Below are 13,353 nucleotides of genomic sequence, written 5' to 3'. Positions count from 1 at the left end.
ACGTTCTCCAGGTCTTCGTCAGCAAACTGCTTGCCTCAGCACATGGCTGAAGACACCTCAGTGCAGTAACTGAGCCCTAAAGCAGATGTGAAACATGGTGGTTCTTGTTTCTGTGATAACTACTTTTCAGCCTTTCCATGCTAATGTGGTCTGCGATTCTAGCTGACCTTTTTCTTATACCCTTTTAGTCCTTTGGAAGTCTTTTCAGCATTTTCTTAAGATTTTCTAGGGTAAAACCTGTCAGGGCTACCATTTCGTCCTCTGCCACACACATTCATCTCTCTCAGTTATGGTGTATTGCTCCTCCAACTCCACTTCTTCCTTCCCATCAGCTTACCTTCCTTGCAATATCCCTTACCTCACTGACCTTGTTGTGCCATAGCAAATGTGCTTTAATGAAGCTCCATTTCAGCGCTAAACAAGATTTAATTAACATCTCTTGACAGATGCAAGCAAGACTGGGATCAGAAAATTACTTTTGGGAACTCTGAGGGTGCGTTCAGCTGCGAAAGGGTTCATGACACTTGGGAAGGTAGTTCAGCAGTGCCCTAATGTACTCAGATTCATTGATGAGGAAGCTGTCTTTTGCAGCACTGAAACAGTTCTCTTATTATTGGAGAGTGACACTTGATTGCCTAGAGCTTGGCAAGGCAAGTTAAAAGAAATGCTGGCTGATTCCAGCCTGAGCCCAAGCCTGGTGACATGAGTGAGGGATGCTACCTGATTTTGGTGAACTTTAGATTAGGTAAGCACCAACACCACCTGATAAAGCTCACATCAAGCCATCTCTGTCCAGAGCTCTCTGGGGGACAGGTGAAGGCAAGGGGATGTAAGCCTTCCCTTGCCCTTACCCACAGAGAGCATGTGCAGCCCTTGTGTGGGCAGTCTGCCTCACCCCCAGGCTCTGACCCAGTGGAAGGCAATTGGCACGGCACTCACAGAAACTTTTTTTTGCCAGTGGATTCTAAGGGTCAGAAAAAGGGAGCAAAGTGAGTGAGTGATGACTGGATGAAGGCTTCTCTTGTGGGCCTAGGGGCTGCAAGGTGAGATGCCAGTGCTGTTGTCCAACATAGGTTTGCATTGTGCATGTGGGAGCACCTCCATCCTTTTAGCCCTGGAGAGATCTCAGTCCCTGTTTGTTCCCCAGAGACAGCCTGAAACTCCAGCTCTCTGCCAGGAAGGTCAAATGTCACCTTAAATGCAAAACGATGATTAGAGCTGAGTGAGGAATACTTCTCCCTTTCCAAGGAAGCTGTTGGGACTTCAAAATATTCTTATACTGTGCTGGTCCTTCTCAGACCATCTGAGAAGGCAACAAGAAACCCCAGAGGTAAAAGTTCACCTCCTAGGAGCAGTCTGTGCACTGCTCTGTCCAGGTCTGGAGTATGAACCTGACCTCCATACCACAAGAGAGTGCCCAGATTCATGCTTACAAAGGCAGCGTGCTCTCGGTCTCCTCTGACGGAGCTCCTTCCCTTTGGATAAATGGTGACATAATCATTGGAACAAGGACCTGATCCTGGGTTTTCCACAGGCCAGGTGAGAGCCAGACCCACAAGGTAACAAGGCCAGTTTTGCTCCAAGCCAGTGAATATTCATTGTCTATCTAAACTGGATCAGTTTCAAAGAGGGAGGCTGAGAAAGGTGAGTCAGGAAAATGCCTATCCCATGCTAGTGAGTATTTTTATGCATGGTCAGGACAAACATAATGCCAAACTGAAATGAGATGAGGAGGCTACATCTCCTCTCAGTAGTTCACACCCAAATGGAATTAATACAGGGCTTTTCCCTCGCTCACAGGACACAAATCTCCGTCAGATGACAATTCCCTGCCTCGCAATTCTATGGTGTGTGTTAGGTATGCACTGTGCATTCCACGTAGATATGTCATTATAGATCTATTTCTTGCTTTTGATACTTAGGGCAATCAAAGCCAATGCCTGGCCTCCTTCCCTCTCCCCATCTCTACCTGTTTTTCTTTCCCGTAAGCTATTTCCTACAATATTGGTTTCAAGTGGCAGAAGGAAATACACCTATGGGATTTCCTAACACATACAGTAGAACGTAAATTGTACAGCCTTCTATCTGACAGCCAAACTGATTTCAGAAATATCCCCGTAAATAATATTTACAGTAAGTTACAAAATGCACCTTGCAGTCCCCCATAAATATGACAGCTTTTCAAAACTGAGACCATTTTCACGAGGAACAAAGCAAAGCACTGAATCACCGCTGTGGTTCTTACTGGTCTGACATATAATGCATTATTTACCAGTAAATGTTGGCTTTCCCGCATCTCCTCATGTTGGTATTTCACATAACAGGTGGGGATTGTGTCTTTAATTCTTTTGTGTTCAGTGTCTGGACTTGGAAGTGAAAAGAATTCAAAACTCAGGGAGAGAGGAATCATCCTTTGGTGACTTAGGGATTCCAGTTGCAGGTAAATCAGTTGAAAGATTTTAGTCTCATTAGTAGTCAGATAATGATTGACAGTTATGCCATGGTGCTCTGCTTTATGCTGATGTGACAGGGAAAGGTGGGAACGTCTAATCTTGCAGTAGAGTGCTGCTTGCAATGAGAGTGTTTGTTCCAAGTGCAGAGCACCTCTTTGACGTTGTTCTGCCCACAGGTCTGGGAAGAACATTATCAAGCAGTAGCTGTTGTTTTCCTTGCTGAACTGAAACATAAACTGAGTCAAAGGGGAAGTGCCTTGCTGGCCATCTAGTTGTGTGTTGGCAGAGTACAGGTGAGAACCCAAACCTCTGTATACCAATGGCCCAGTCAGCCACCTTCTCTTCTCTTCAGTATGTGCTGAGGATACCCAGCGTCTCATCGGATTGTGCCCATTCTCTGGGCCTAGCAGATCTCGGTGGTAAGGTACCTCAAAAAGAAAGAACAGCCCCCCCACAATATCCTCATTACTGTGTGTCCCCATCTCCCATTGTAGAAACACGTGGATGTTTTTACAGTTGATAGGTTTTCTAATGTCTGTGGCAGGATGAGCTTTTAGTCATGCTTTCTAGATTAACTGTAAAGCAGAACACATACAGTGCTCTACAAATGTATATGTTTAGATCACTGCAGTGGTGATGTGTTCACTTAACACACATGGTTCTGCTGTTTATCACACACCCTTTAAGATTTCTCTCCACTGTTCTCTCATCACAAACTGCCCTGCAGCACATTTGAATGGCTGGGCAAACCACCTCAAACAGTATATATTTATTCTTTTTTTTTTTAAATTTCCTTTTTTTCCCCAAACATTTTTTAATATCCCTTTCTGAGGATCAATCATCTACACTTAAAAACAACTTAGATAAAAGGGTAGAAAGAGGAATTTCACTGGAAAAGAGCTGAGAGTGTTTCTGTAGGGGACACAACTCTAGAAGAGCAAGAGTGAAAGCCTCCAAAGATGGCATATTTCTTTTCATAGCTCAAGAAACTGTTTTGAAGTGGTTTTGTCTCTGAGTAACGATGCTTTTGGACACTTCATACCTGACTTGAGATACCTGACTTAAGCAGCTTAACAATACCCTCACTCTCCCAAGGGTGGTCCCAGACCATTCCTCAAGACACAGTCAAATCATTCAAGGTGTCAAGGCAGGAGGCACTTTGACTGCTCACAGCGTTTATCCCTGCTACCCTTCTGGTCTTTAACATCCTGTTGAAAAACCCCCGTGAGCTGAACAGCACTTACAAGCAGCAACATCACTGGGTACTGTATCTCCTGGAGACAATCCCACACTGTTGCTTCACGAAGCACTGGGGAATGAAATCCCCAATGTGAGTCGTAGGGCGTATTTCCATTCAAAGCATTGGGACATATCCCAGGGAAAGAGGAGTCCTGTAGTGATGTATGGTTGTTTCTTCAGACTTGCCTACAGAGCTCTGAATCACACCAGAAACAGGCCAAGAGCCCCACATCTGAGTGTTGGCACCTGGCACGAAGGCAAGTGCACACAGTGCAGCTGAAATGCAAAATGGCTTAAGGCAAGAATGTACATTTTTCCCTCCCAAGTACAGGGCTTCCCTTGCTCCTCAGCCTGTACCCATATGATCTAAATGGGCTTCCTCATAGACCTTAAACCTGTGCAGGTTGTTTCTCTCTTCATAGTGTACACAGTGCTCAGGACTTGCCGTGGAGCGTCAGCACCACATACAGTGCAGGGTATTCTTTGCTGTCACTAGTTATCCCAATCCAGAGCAGGGGAGGGAAGGAGGAGTGCGTTTGTTCACTGGGTTATTACCTACTGCTGCCCTAGGTCTCTGGTTTTGGTTAGGTCCTTCGCAGTCAATAAGCAGAAGTCCCAATCCGGCTGGATTGTCAGTTCCCCTGCAGATACTACGATGCACACGTATCACAGGAGGGGGCTGAGACCAGGCACTGCTATGGCTTTGGGGACAATGTCTCTGATGTCAAAGCTCTCTGTATGGACCATAGGCCTCTTACATACAGCTTTTGGAGCTGGATGAAGCACATTCAGATCTCCTCCAAGTGTCTCAGTCAGTGAGCGATCATGAAATACCGCATTGTTCCAGCACTCAGAAAGGCTCAGAAAAAAAAACAGCAGCTAAAGCCCCCATCAGGGCTGAAACAGGCTGTAGGTGAAGACTCGACCTTCCAGAGCACAGGTCAAATGTGAGACCTCTCAGAAACAAACTCCAGCTATTCAAACAGTCCCCTAGGACCAGCACTGTAGAGGGGAAGTCTTACTGTGATTTACCTTAGACTCTGAGGTGGCGATTCTTCGTGTGTTACAGACAAGTATTACAAAGAGGACAAGAAGGCAGTGTTGAAGCTATAAAAATAATTTTGCTGTAATAGGATTTTTATAGAAGTCTAATGTAGGCAAGGGACATTTCAGGATTTTATTAAAGCAAGTTAACATCAAGAATACAAACTGTAACAAGTGCAAAAGCCAATGCTATTGGTATGGAAAAAGCAAATCTTCTCCAGAAGTGTGTAAAAAAATATGTGCTTGTCCTGTCATTTGGCTTTCCTTACAACTGCTGTCTCTCTAGACATAATAACTAAATAAATGACACCTAGTAGCCAGGCAAGTTTTCATACGGTGCAATACAGTGAACATATTCACGTCTCAAGCTAACCTCCATGTAGTACTGCAGCAGTCTGCAGTAACATCTGTCTTCACAGAGGTCACCATTAGATCCCATTAACCTCTGTAACAGGCTGGTAGCAAATAGTCAGAAAATAATCAATCAATCACATGCCTGATGAGAAAGGCTATGATGCCTTGACAGGGACTTCATGTTACTAGATCACAGGGTAGTGTGACTTGGCAGCCAAGTGTGACTTGGCAGCCAATTATGTTTCATCTGAAAATAAGAATGCTAGCACTGTTGGGGAGAGATGCACTGTCAGCACAACTTGCTGACATATGAAGGGATGGCCAAAGTCGACCAAAATCTCCCAGGGTCCCATCAGACCATAAAAATGACACTGTTTCGATAAGGAAGATACAATTGTGTCACAAGGCCATGGTGGGAGGTGGATCAAACACTCGTTACCCAGAGAGACTCCCACCGGGAAAACCAGGCAGCAAGGTCCCTGTGTGGCAGAGGTGGGAAATTGAGGACCTGACTGCTTTGCTCAAAGGGGAGAAGAGTGCAAAGGTGCTGCAGCCCATGGTAGCCTCAGGGCAAAGGAATGTGCTGCTGTGGTGCAGGAGCAGGGTTGCTCATTGGAGGGGCTCTGCAGGCTCAGCACAGGGCCAGCCCTCACCAGGGTGCTCAGGAGCCCTGTGAGCGCTCCAGTGCCCAGCAGTGGCTGCACAGCAGAGGGTGGCTCTGCCCTGGGGCCAGGGCTGGTGGGAAATGCTAGGGAGCAAAGAATCTGGCTCAGAGACATGGTGCACCCAACAAACGTGTGCAGGACAGCTCCTTGCACAGCTTTCAGTGCAACTGTCAGAAGGACTTAGGTCTGGAGAGTGAACAGTTGAACTGCATCCTGGATCGCTTCTTTCTAGTAAATCCTTGCTTCTGACAAGCTGGGGTTGCTTCTGACAAGCAAGAGCTTGCTTCTGAGGCTGATGCCAGCTCAGCACACAGGTTTGTCATCTCCTGTTTGTCCCCTATTTTCTTTTAAGTTTTGCTCAGATGTGACACAGCTGTTCATGTGCTACATGAATGCCTGTTTATAAGTTCAGGCATATCCTTCATGAAAAAATCAAGATGACCAAGTAGGAAAGGAAGAAGAAGGAGTGGCATGTTTCTCCAAGTTCTGTCTCCAGCTTGACTCAGCTTGGGTATTGTGTCAAAATGATGCCAGACACAACAGATTGTCCCTGTGGGGACACTGTCCAACCCACTCTGCTGTATTTGAATGAACAGCAGAGTAATCAACATGGCATCGCTTAACTTCACAATGAACCCCCTGCTCACATAAATAGCAATCCTGCCCCTCAGACATCACAGCTTTGTTTTATAATATCTGCAAGTGTTGAAAACAAAGGTGTTCTCCTTTAACAACATAAAGCACAGGCAAGGGCCCCCCAGAAAACACCATTGCTTTGAAAAGCAGTCTTGAGGAGGCCCCCCAGTCTGGACACATTTTAAATAGCCAACATATAATACCAGAGGAGCCATTCAAAAGTCACTGTTAAAGAAAATTGTCAGAGTCCAGGTCTCTAGGTTTGCTGATTCTTTATTGAAGCAACTCAGAGCTGGACCACCACCACAGTGAATGGTGGTTAACAACAAAAGCTCTACACCTTATATACTTTTCAGAACGCACTACGTAAGATACAAAGCCTTTAGTACTGTTCCACGAATGCTTCCTGAATCTTCTCGTTTGTTAAAAATCCACCACAATCTCCTGTCTCAGCTGGTTCTTGTCGTTCTGTTCCACTTCTTCATTCTGGCTTTGAAGACTTAAGGGTCATCTTGGTCACTTATCTCCTTGTTCATCTTCTGTACACACAGATGTTTTTATCCTTGAATTTTAAGAAGGCTTCAGGATGTTCTGTTAACTATATACCACAATGTAGGCCTAAGCTGAGCAGTTTTCTACCTCTATAGTCTCATGCTCTTTTGATAAATGCTTATTTTCCAGACAGTTATCTTTTGTTATATGTAAATTTCTAAGAAACTACTGATTAACTTGACTGGGTTTTAAGCCAGCCCTGGAGGGGGCTATACAAGGGCTCAATGAGCAGCATTATGGTTGCGATGTGGTTCTCAGACTTTCTGAGCACCTGTGGTTATTGTTTCTTTACTAATTTTTATCTAGGCCTAAATTCTTATATCTAAACATAAAGCAAAGCAAATCATTTATCTTCTTCTACAGTCATGGTGTTCCCACCAGCCTCTGTTAGCGTCTTCCTCCACCCTTGTCCCCAGAAATCTCCTCCCCAGCTCACAGCTGCTCTCCCTGTTCGTGGGTGCAGCTGCACCCCAGCAATGCAGATGGTAACCCTAAAAAGCAGAAGGTGCTGGGGCAGACCAACAGACCCTGCTGTTATTAAGGATGCTCAGCAGGCTTCAAGCCAACTTGGTGACTATCTCACCCTTGAGAAACAGGCTACTTTGCAGCAGCACAGCCGGACTGCTGGAAATCAGGTGAGGTCCTGTCCTCGCTACACAGAGCAAGGAGGACCTCAGCAAGGTGATGGAGGTCTCGGGTGAGTTTTTGCTACCAAAGTGAGAGACCCATATAGGGCAGGGTTAAGGGTTAAGCTTTCAAGCAGAGCAGAAATCTGCCCCATTGACTCACACCCAACAGGCTGGGCCTCCCCCAGAGCTGCTCCCAACACACACTGACAAACTGGGAGTAAGTTTATTTAAAAGCCTCAGATTAAAAATCTCCAGCTGCATTCTGCAGGACTGTTTCCAGCCAGACTCGCCTTCCACAGCAGCAGCAGCAGCAGCAGAAGGCAGAAATAATCCAAAAGCACAGAAAATACTCCAGAATTGTCTATGGAATTTTTTCAAGTAAGATCATGCACAAGAGCTTGTCCTCCAACTACCAGCTCACCAGTGACCTTGGCTGTCAGATCTGGGATAGACTTCTCCAAGCTCCTGAGAGACCAATGACTGATATGGTTTCCTTTGGGATTGTGTTTTAACTAGGTATGAGAAGGTCTATTTTGAGAATAACTACTGTGGCCCAGCCTCACTTCTCTCACTCCGGCATGACATGGCTTGATCACATCTCCTCTCACTGTTTTTCCGCAGACAGGCTCCATTTTCCCACAAACCTCATCAGTGAGCTCAGCAAAAGCAACCTCATCCACCACACATATCTACAGAAGTCACATCAGGCACCTTCAGGTAGGTCCTGAAGTGTCTTGGCAAGACCCTAAGGAATGGGTGTCTCACCCAGGGACTGGCCATGCTGCAGCTGTCCTGAGGATGACTCAAGGCCCTCAGCCACCAGGTAGGGACCTTCTCTGCAGCTGTAGGAATTTCTCCATCCCTGTTCACTTGGTGTCTTTGGGAAGAGCTGCTCTGACCACCCTCCATTCACTCCTGAACTGCTGGGAATGGGACCACTGGGAATAGTGTGTGATTCTTTTCTCTGCTTTCTGCATCCACATCTCTTCCTTAATGCCATCTGTTTTCTCTCTCGGCTTCTTGATTAATTGTCTTCTCACTTTCCTCTTCTTCCAGAGTTTCCCAGTTGCTTTTCTCACCTTAGCATTAGCACCAATGCTGACAACTCTTGTTTCTATCAGGGAACAAATTATTCAGGGAGGTGTAGAGTTCAAGGCACAGTTTTGCATATCATATTTGATTGTGGCTTTGCAGACCCTCCCACATCTGGACTTGGGGCTGCTGCTTGAGGCTGGGAGATATTTCCCTGTTACCTGGCCTGAGTGTCCTTCCGAACATTAGATTCCTTCATGGAGATGTGAGTGTAGGATTTGCAGCTCGCTGCCTCCCTTCGCTTCCCTAATTTTGACGTGGTGATCTGCAGTTCTAGTTAGTTTATGTTTTGTCTTTCCCTTGCATAAGGGTGCTCAGTCTAGGTCACGGGATGAGCCAGACATGCCCTGTGGATGCTGCAGTGTCTGTCTTCAATAGGAGTGATTCCTTCTCACTCTCTGTGTAGTGAATAGCCTGTCTCCAGTGAAAATTTCAATTACCCCTGGGCCACCACAGCAGTTAGAGACTTCCAGTCCAGCAAAATGGACTACAGCCTTGCCACCCAAAGCATTCAACTCCTTTACATTGCTCTCCCCCCAGGTCATCAGATAGATTGGCAAAGAGGCAACAAATGAGATTTTTTTTTTAAAGTAAATGGTACATCTTAAACTGTTACTATTTTCCCTTCTCATTCATCTTTGAGTCTGTAGGAAACATGTGGGTGGGTTACAAATGCAAGGTTCTTTGGACTCGGCCTATGTGCAGGCGTAATTCTGCATGGCCTGGCTCAGGACTGCAATATGTGGGCATGTTTGGTTTGGTTTCATTTTTCAGGAAAGCTTACTGACTTACTAAATAGTATTGAGCAGATAAGGTCTGAAATCAATATTCTGAGTAACTGAAAGTCTGCCAAAGAATGGAACGCTTTACTTAATTGAATTAAATGTATTTCTTACATTGGCTTGAGAAAAACATTTTCTTGGAGCAAAATTGAAGCATCACTTAATTTCAGCTTAAACCCAAGTGTACTGAATGCATCATGCCAGCCGCTCTGCTGGCTCTGTGCCGTCATAAGTTCAACTGTCAGGAGGACACATTTCAAAGTGAAGATACAAACACACACTCTGACTCTACTTAGCTCTCCATTCTGTGTCAAAGGAGCGTCTGCCTCCCTCCCCAGCACACAAGATTGTAGGAGGACATTGTATTAATCACCCATCCTGATGACAAAGAATGTTAAAACTAAAACATCAGGTCTGTCTGCTATAACGTGCTTAAGGGCACAGCCCCACTCTGGTAAGGAGTGGGGTGTCCCCTTTCACCCATGGTGGTCATTCTTAGCTGTGCCAAGGTCTTCCAAAGTAACTAGCAATGATGAGTGCCCAACCTGACACACTGCAGAAAAGCCTCAAAGGCCTCAAAATCATAAGCCCTGAAGTCTTTATCATGCTAGTCACTCAGCTAGGCAGTATTTTGGTAACTTTGGGCATGATCCTGTAGCCTGCCAGGGTGAGCGTATGCCTCGCGTCATAGACGTGTTTGGTCCGGGGTGAGTGAGGAGGGAATGCAAAATAAAATCCCTGCAATTAACAGCAAATTCTGAAGGAACCGAAATCCTATCTACCTTAGAACGCATAATAAGGAATAATGCTGTGCCAGTGTAATCTCCATGGCCCACAAAAACTAATAAAGTCAGGATTTGCTAAGTCCTCTGATTTTGCAATATGAGAGGTATTTTAAAGGAAGGTGTTGAGTGCAAGAAACACCCACTGAATAATCCATGCCTGGCTGGAAGTCTGCAAGATCTGGCTTCTCAACAAGGACAGAGCACAGCCCAGTGTGAGACATGGCTGGAAACATAAAACTCATGGCCTAGCTCTCCAGTGCACCGCAGAAGCACAAGGCTGCTATAAACCCCACCTACCTGGAATTTGGGTGTTTGGGCACAGAACAGACGATACCTGCTTTGGCTGGAAATGGGGCCATGCCAGAGAGGCAAAGGGGGTGTTTCTTTGTCCTTTGCAGCATTGATTATTTGATAATAGTCAAAAAGGGCAAGTGCTGCTCTTGATGTATCCTGATTTTCTTTTGGGCTGGGTGATTCCTGAGTACTGCCTGTTACAGGACTACCAGAGGAGCTGCATTTATCAATAATGACCTTGCAGATGAGGGGTGCCACACATGGATGTGGCTGAGACAATGGCCGTACTCTGCTACTGACCTGCATTGTGGCCTTTGGCAAGTCTATCACACCTGTTTTGGGCTTGTCCTTTTGCCTTTTGTTAGGAATTGCATCACGAGGGAAATTGACTCCTTCAGGTAAAACTAACATACTAGTCTCATTAGAGCACATTAACCACTTCTGAAATACAGATAATTATACGCTGAGCCAAAGCAGTCAAATGAATTAAATATTGTTAGATAAAACATAGGTTTTGGGATCATGGATTTGAGGAGCTGCCAGAAAAAAAGGACCATCAGTACTGAAGAAGATGTTTGGCTAATAGGCAAATATTCCTTGTGACAAAAATTGACAGTTAAGCACATGTTCTTACCCATATCCAAGTAATTTCTGTAACAGTTCAGTTCATAATGATTCCACAGTTTACAAAGGTGATACTGCTTTTATTTCAGAACAAACGCTGCTTGTAAGTGAGAAAAGAGACATGAAATTGTCAAACTCAGGAGACATCAGACAAAGGAATAAGACATACTGTGAGACAAAATCAAGACAAACTCTTCTTCACAAAAGCATTCAGTAACTTTTTTTTTCTCTTTTTCACTCACTTTATGTCACTATTAAAAAAAAAAACAACCAACCAACCTCATAGTACTCTGATGCACTGTGAGCATTTCCTCCATGGTATCAGATGCCACTGCAGGAGGACAAGAACGGGACAAAAACAGGGAACTCAAAGTCAGTCTGAATTGTATGACACCTACCAACCCTGGGGATTTACTCAGTTTTCATACATAGAATATTCAGTCCTTTGAAAAGGAACTATCCTCCCACTTGGGGTAGTGGACTTAAGCTAAACGCTTTCCTCGGATATTTATTGACTCTTACAAACAGCATATGCATGGGCAGAGGAGTGCTGTTGAGTTACAGCCACTGCTCCTAGTGCCTTGACACTGTTGGGGGAACAGGGAGAAGCTCGCAATCATTGACAGAAACCACAGCAGTCCCTATCACCATGCCTTAAAGCAACCAGCCCTACTGCTCTATATGTTCCCTCTGCTAACACATGGAACAAGTTGTTCTTTTTGCAGAGGTCTGAACCCAGGCAAGTGTCCATCTCTCCTGCAAGGCCAGGCTTCCCCTGGGCACACGGGCAGAGGAGGGAGCTGAGGTCTTCTCTAGGAAACCCTCCCTCCCTGTGCTGCCACTGGGCCAGGACTCTGGAGCCCACCGCAGAGCATTCCTGACCCACCAAATACACCCACATTAACTGAGCAAAGAAATCAAGGGAAAAAAACTTCTAGGGATTTGAGGAACAGCCACTGGGCTTTCGTACCTCCTATTCGTGCCTAAGGAAACCTCACCATGACTGCTTTTACTGCCAACAGCCACCAGAAGGACCCAGCCTGGGAACTGCTCTGTGGCAGTGACTGCAGGAGGAGCTCCAGCAGGTCAGCCCCTCTGAAGAACAGGTTCCTCTATTAGTTACCAAACAACGAGTCTGATTTTCTGGGTGCTCTCAGGTTTCAAAATGGTTTGTGTTAGAACAGCTTCTTCTGCTCCTTTCAAAGACAAATAAACCCTGTCCCAGCACAGCTTCTCCTTTTCCTCAGTCCTAACTGGTGATTTGCTATGCAGGACTCAGAATGGTATTTTTTAACAGAGAATGCCTTTTACCATTGCCCATAAACCAAAAGAAAATTATGACAAATAGCATTTTTCTTCTGGGACCAACACCCACAATGCACACCTGAAACCCTTTTCAGGCAGAAGCACCTATTTCCATCACATGAGCTTGTCTGGAAATCCTGAACATCCTCTGCCTCCTGCAGTAAAGACTGCCAAGGCTTCCCAAGATCAAACTCTTAACAAAACCACCCTGACAGTGGGAAGTAATGTCCACAGCCTCTAAGAGTTGTAGGTAGCAGCTTTTCCTAGCAGATGTTTCCCCTGCTAAAGTCGATGCTACTCTATGTTTCAATATCCATCAAATTACTTTCTTAAAATTAAAATAATGCTGTGCAAAAGCTTTTAAAAGACAGGAGCAATACTATATTTTACAACATAGAGATCCTACAAATCAAACTAACATTTAAAAAAAGAGAATTCAAGCATTTTGGGGGAGGGAGAAGCTGTCTGTCAAAAAAGTACAACTAAATGTCATTATTTTACCTTTGCAATCATGTACCTATTGGACTGAACCTGTGATTTCAAGGTGTTACACAGTACTAGAAAATGACTGTGTAGCGGGCTCAGTAAACCTCATCAATCCTCTCACAGCCCTGCAACCCCGTGGAAAAAAACCCAGCCATATCTTTCCATTAGAATAGAAGCAGATTGCACATCGTTAAATTGCACATCCCCAACTCTGGTTTAGGTCTTGCAGGTTTTCTTTTTTGTGACTTAAAGGCTTGCCACAGCTCCAGCTGAAATGAAGTTTTCCTCTCAACAGAAAGTGGACCAAGCCATAGCTGTAGAAGTTTAAGGCAATTATTTTTACAACTGACCAATGATTTTTGAAAATTACATAATTTGGATGACAGACTTGAGACACCTTAGAGTGCTTTAAT

This window comes from Nyctibius grandis, chromosome Z (assembly GCF_013368605.1).
Source record: "Nyctibius grandis isolate bNycGra1 chromosome Z, bNycGra1.pri, whole genome shotgun sequence".
Lineage (NCBI taxonomy): Eukaryota > Metazoa > Chordata > Aves > Nyctibiiformes > Nyctibiidae > Nyctibius > Nyctibius grandis.
This window is presented reverse-complemented; position numbering follows the sequence as displayed.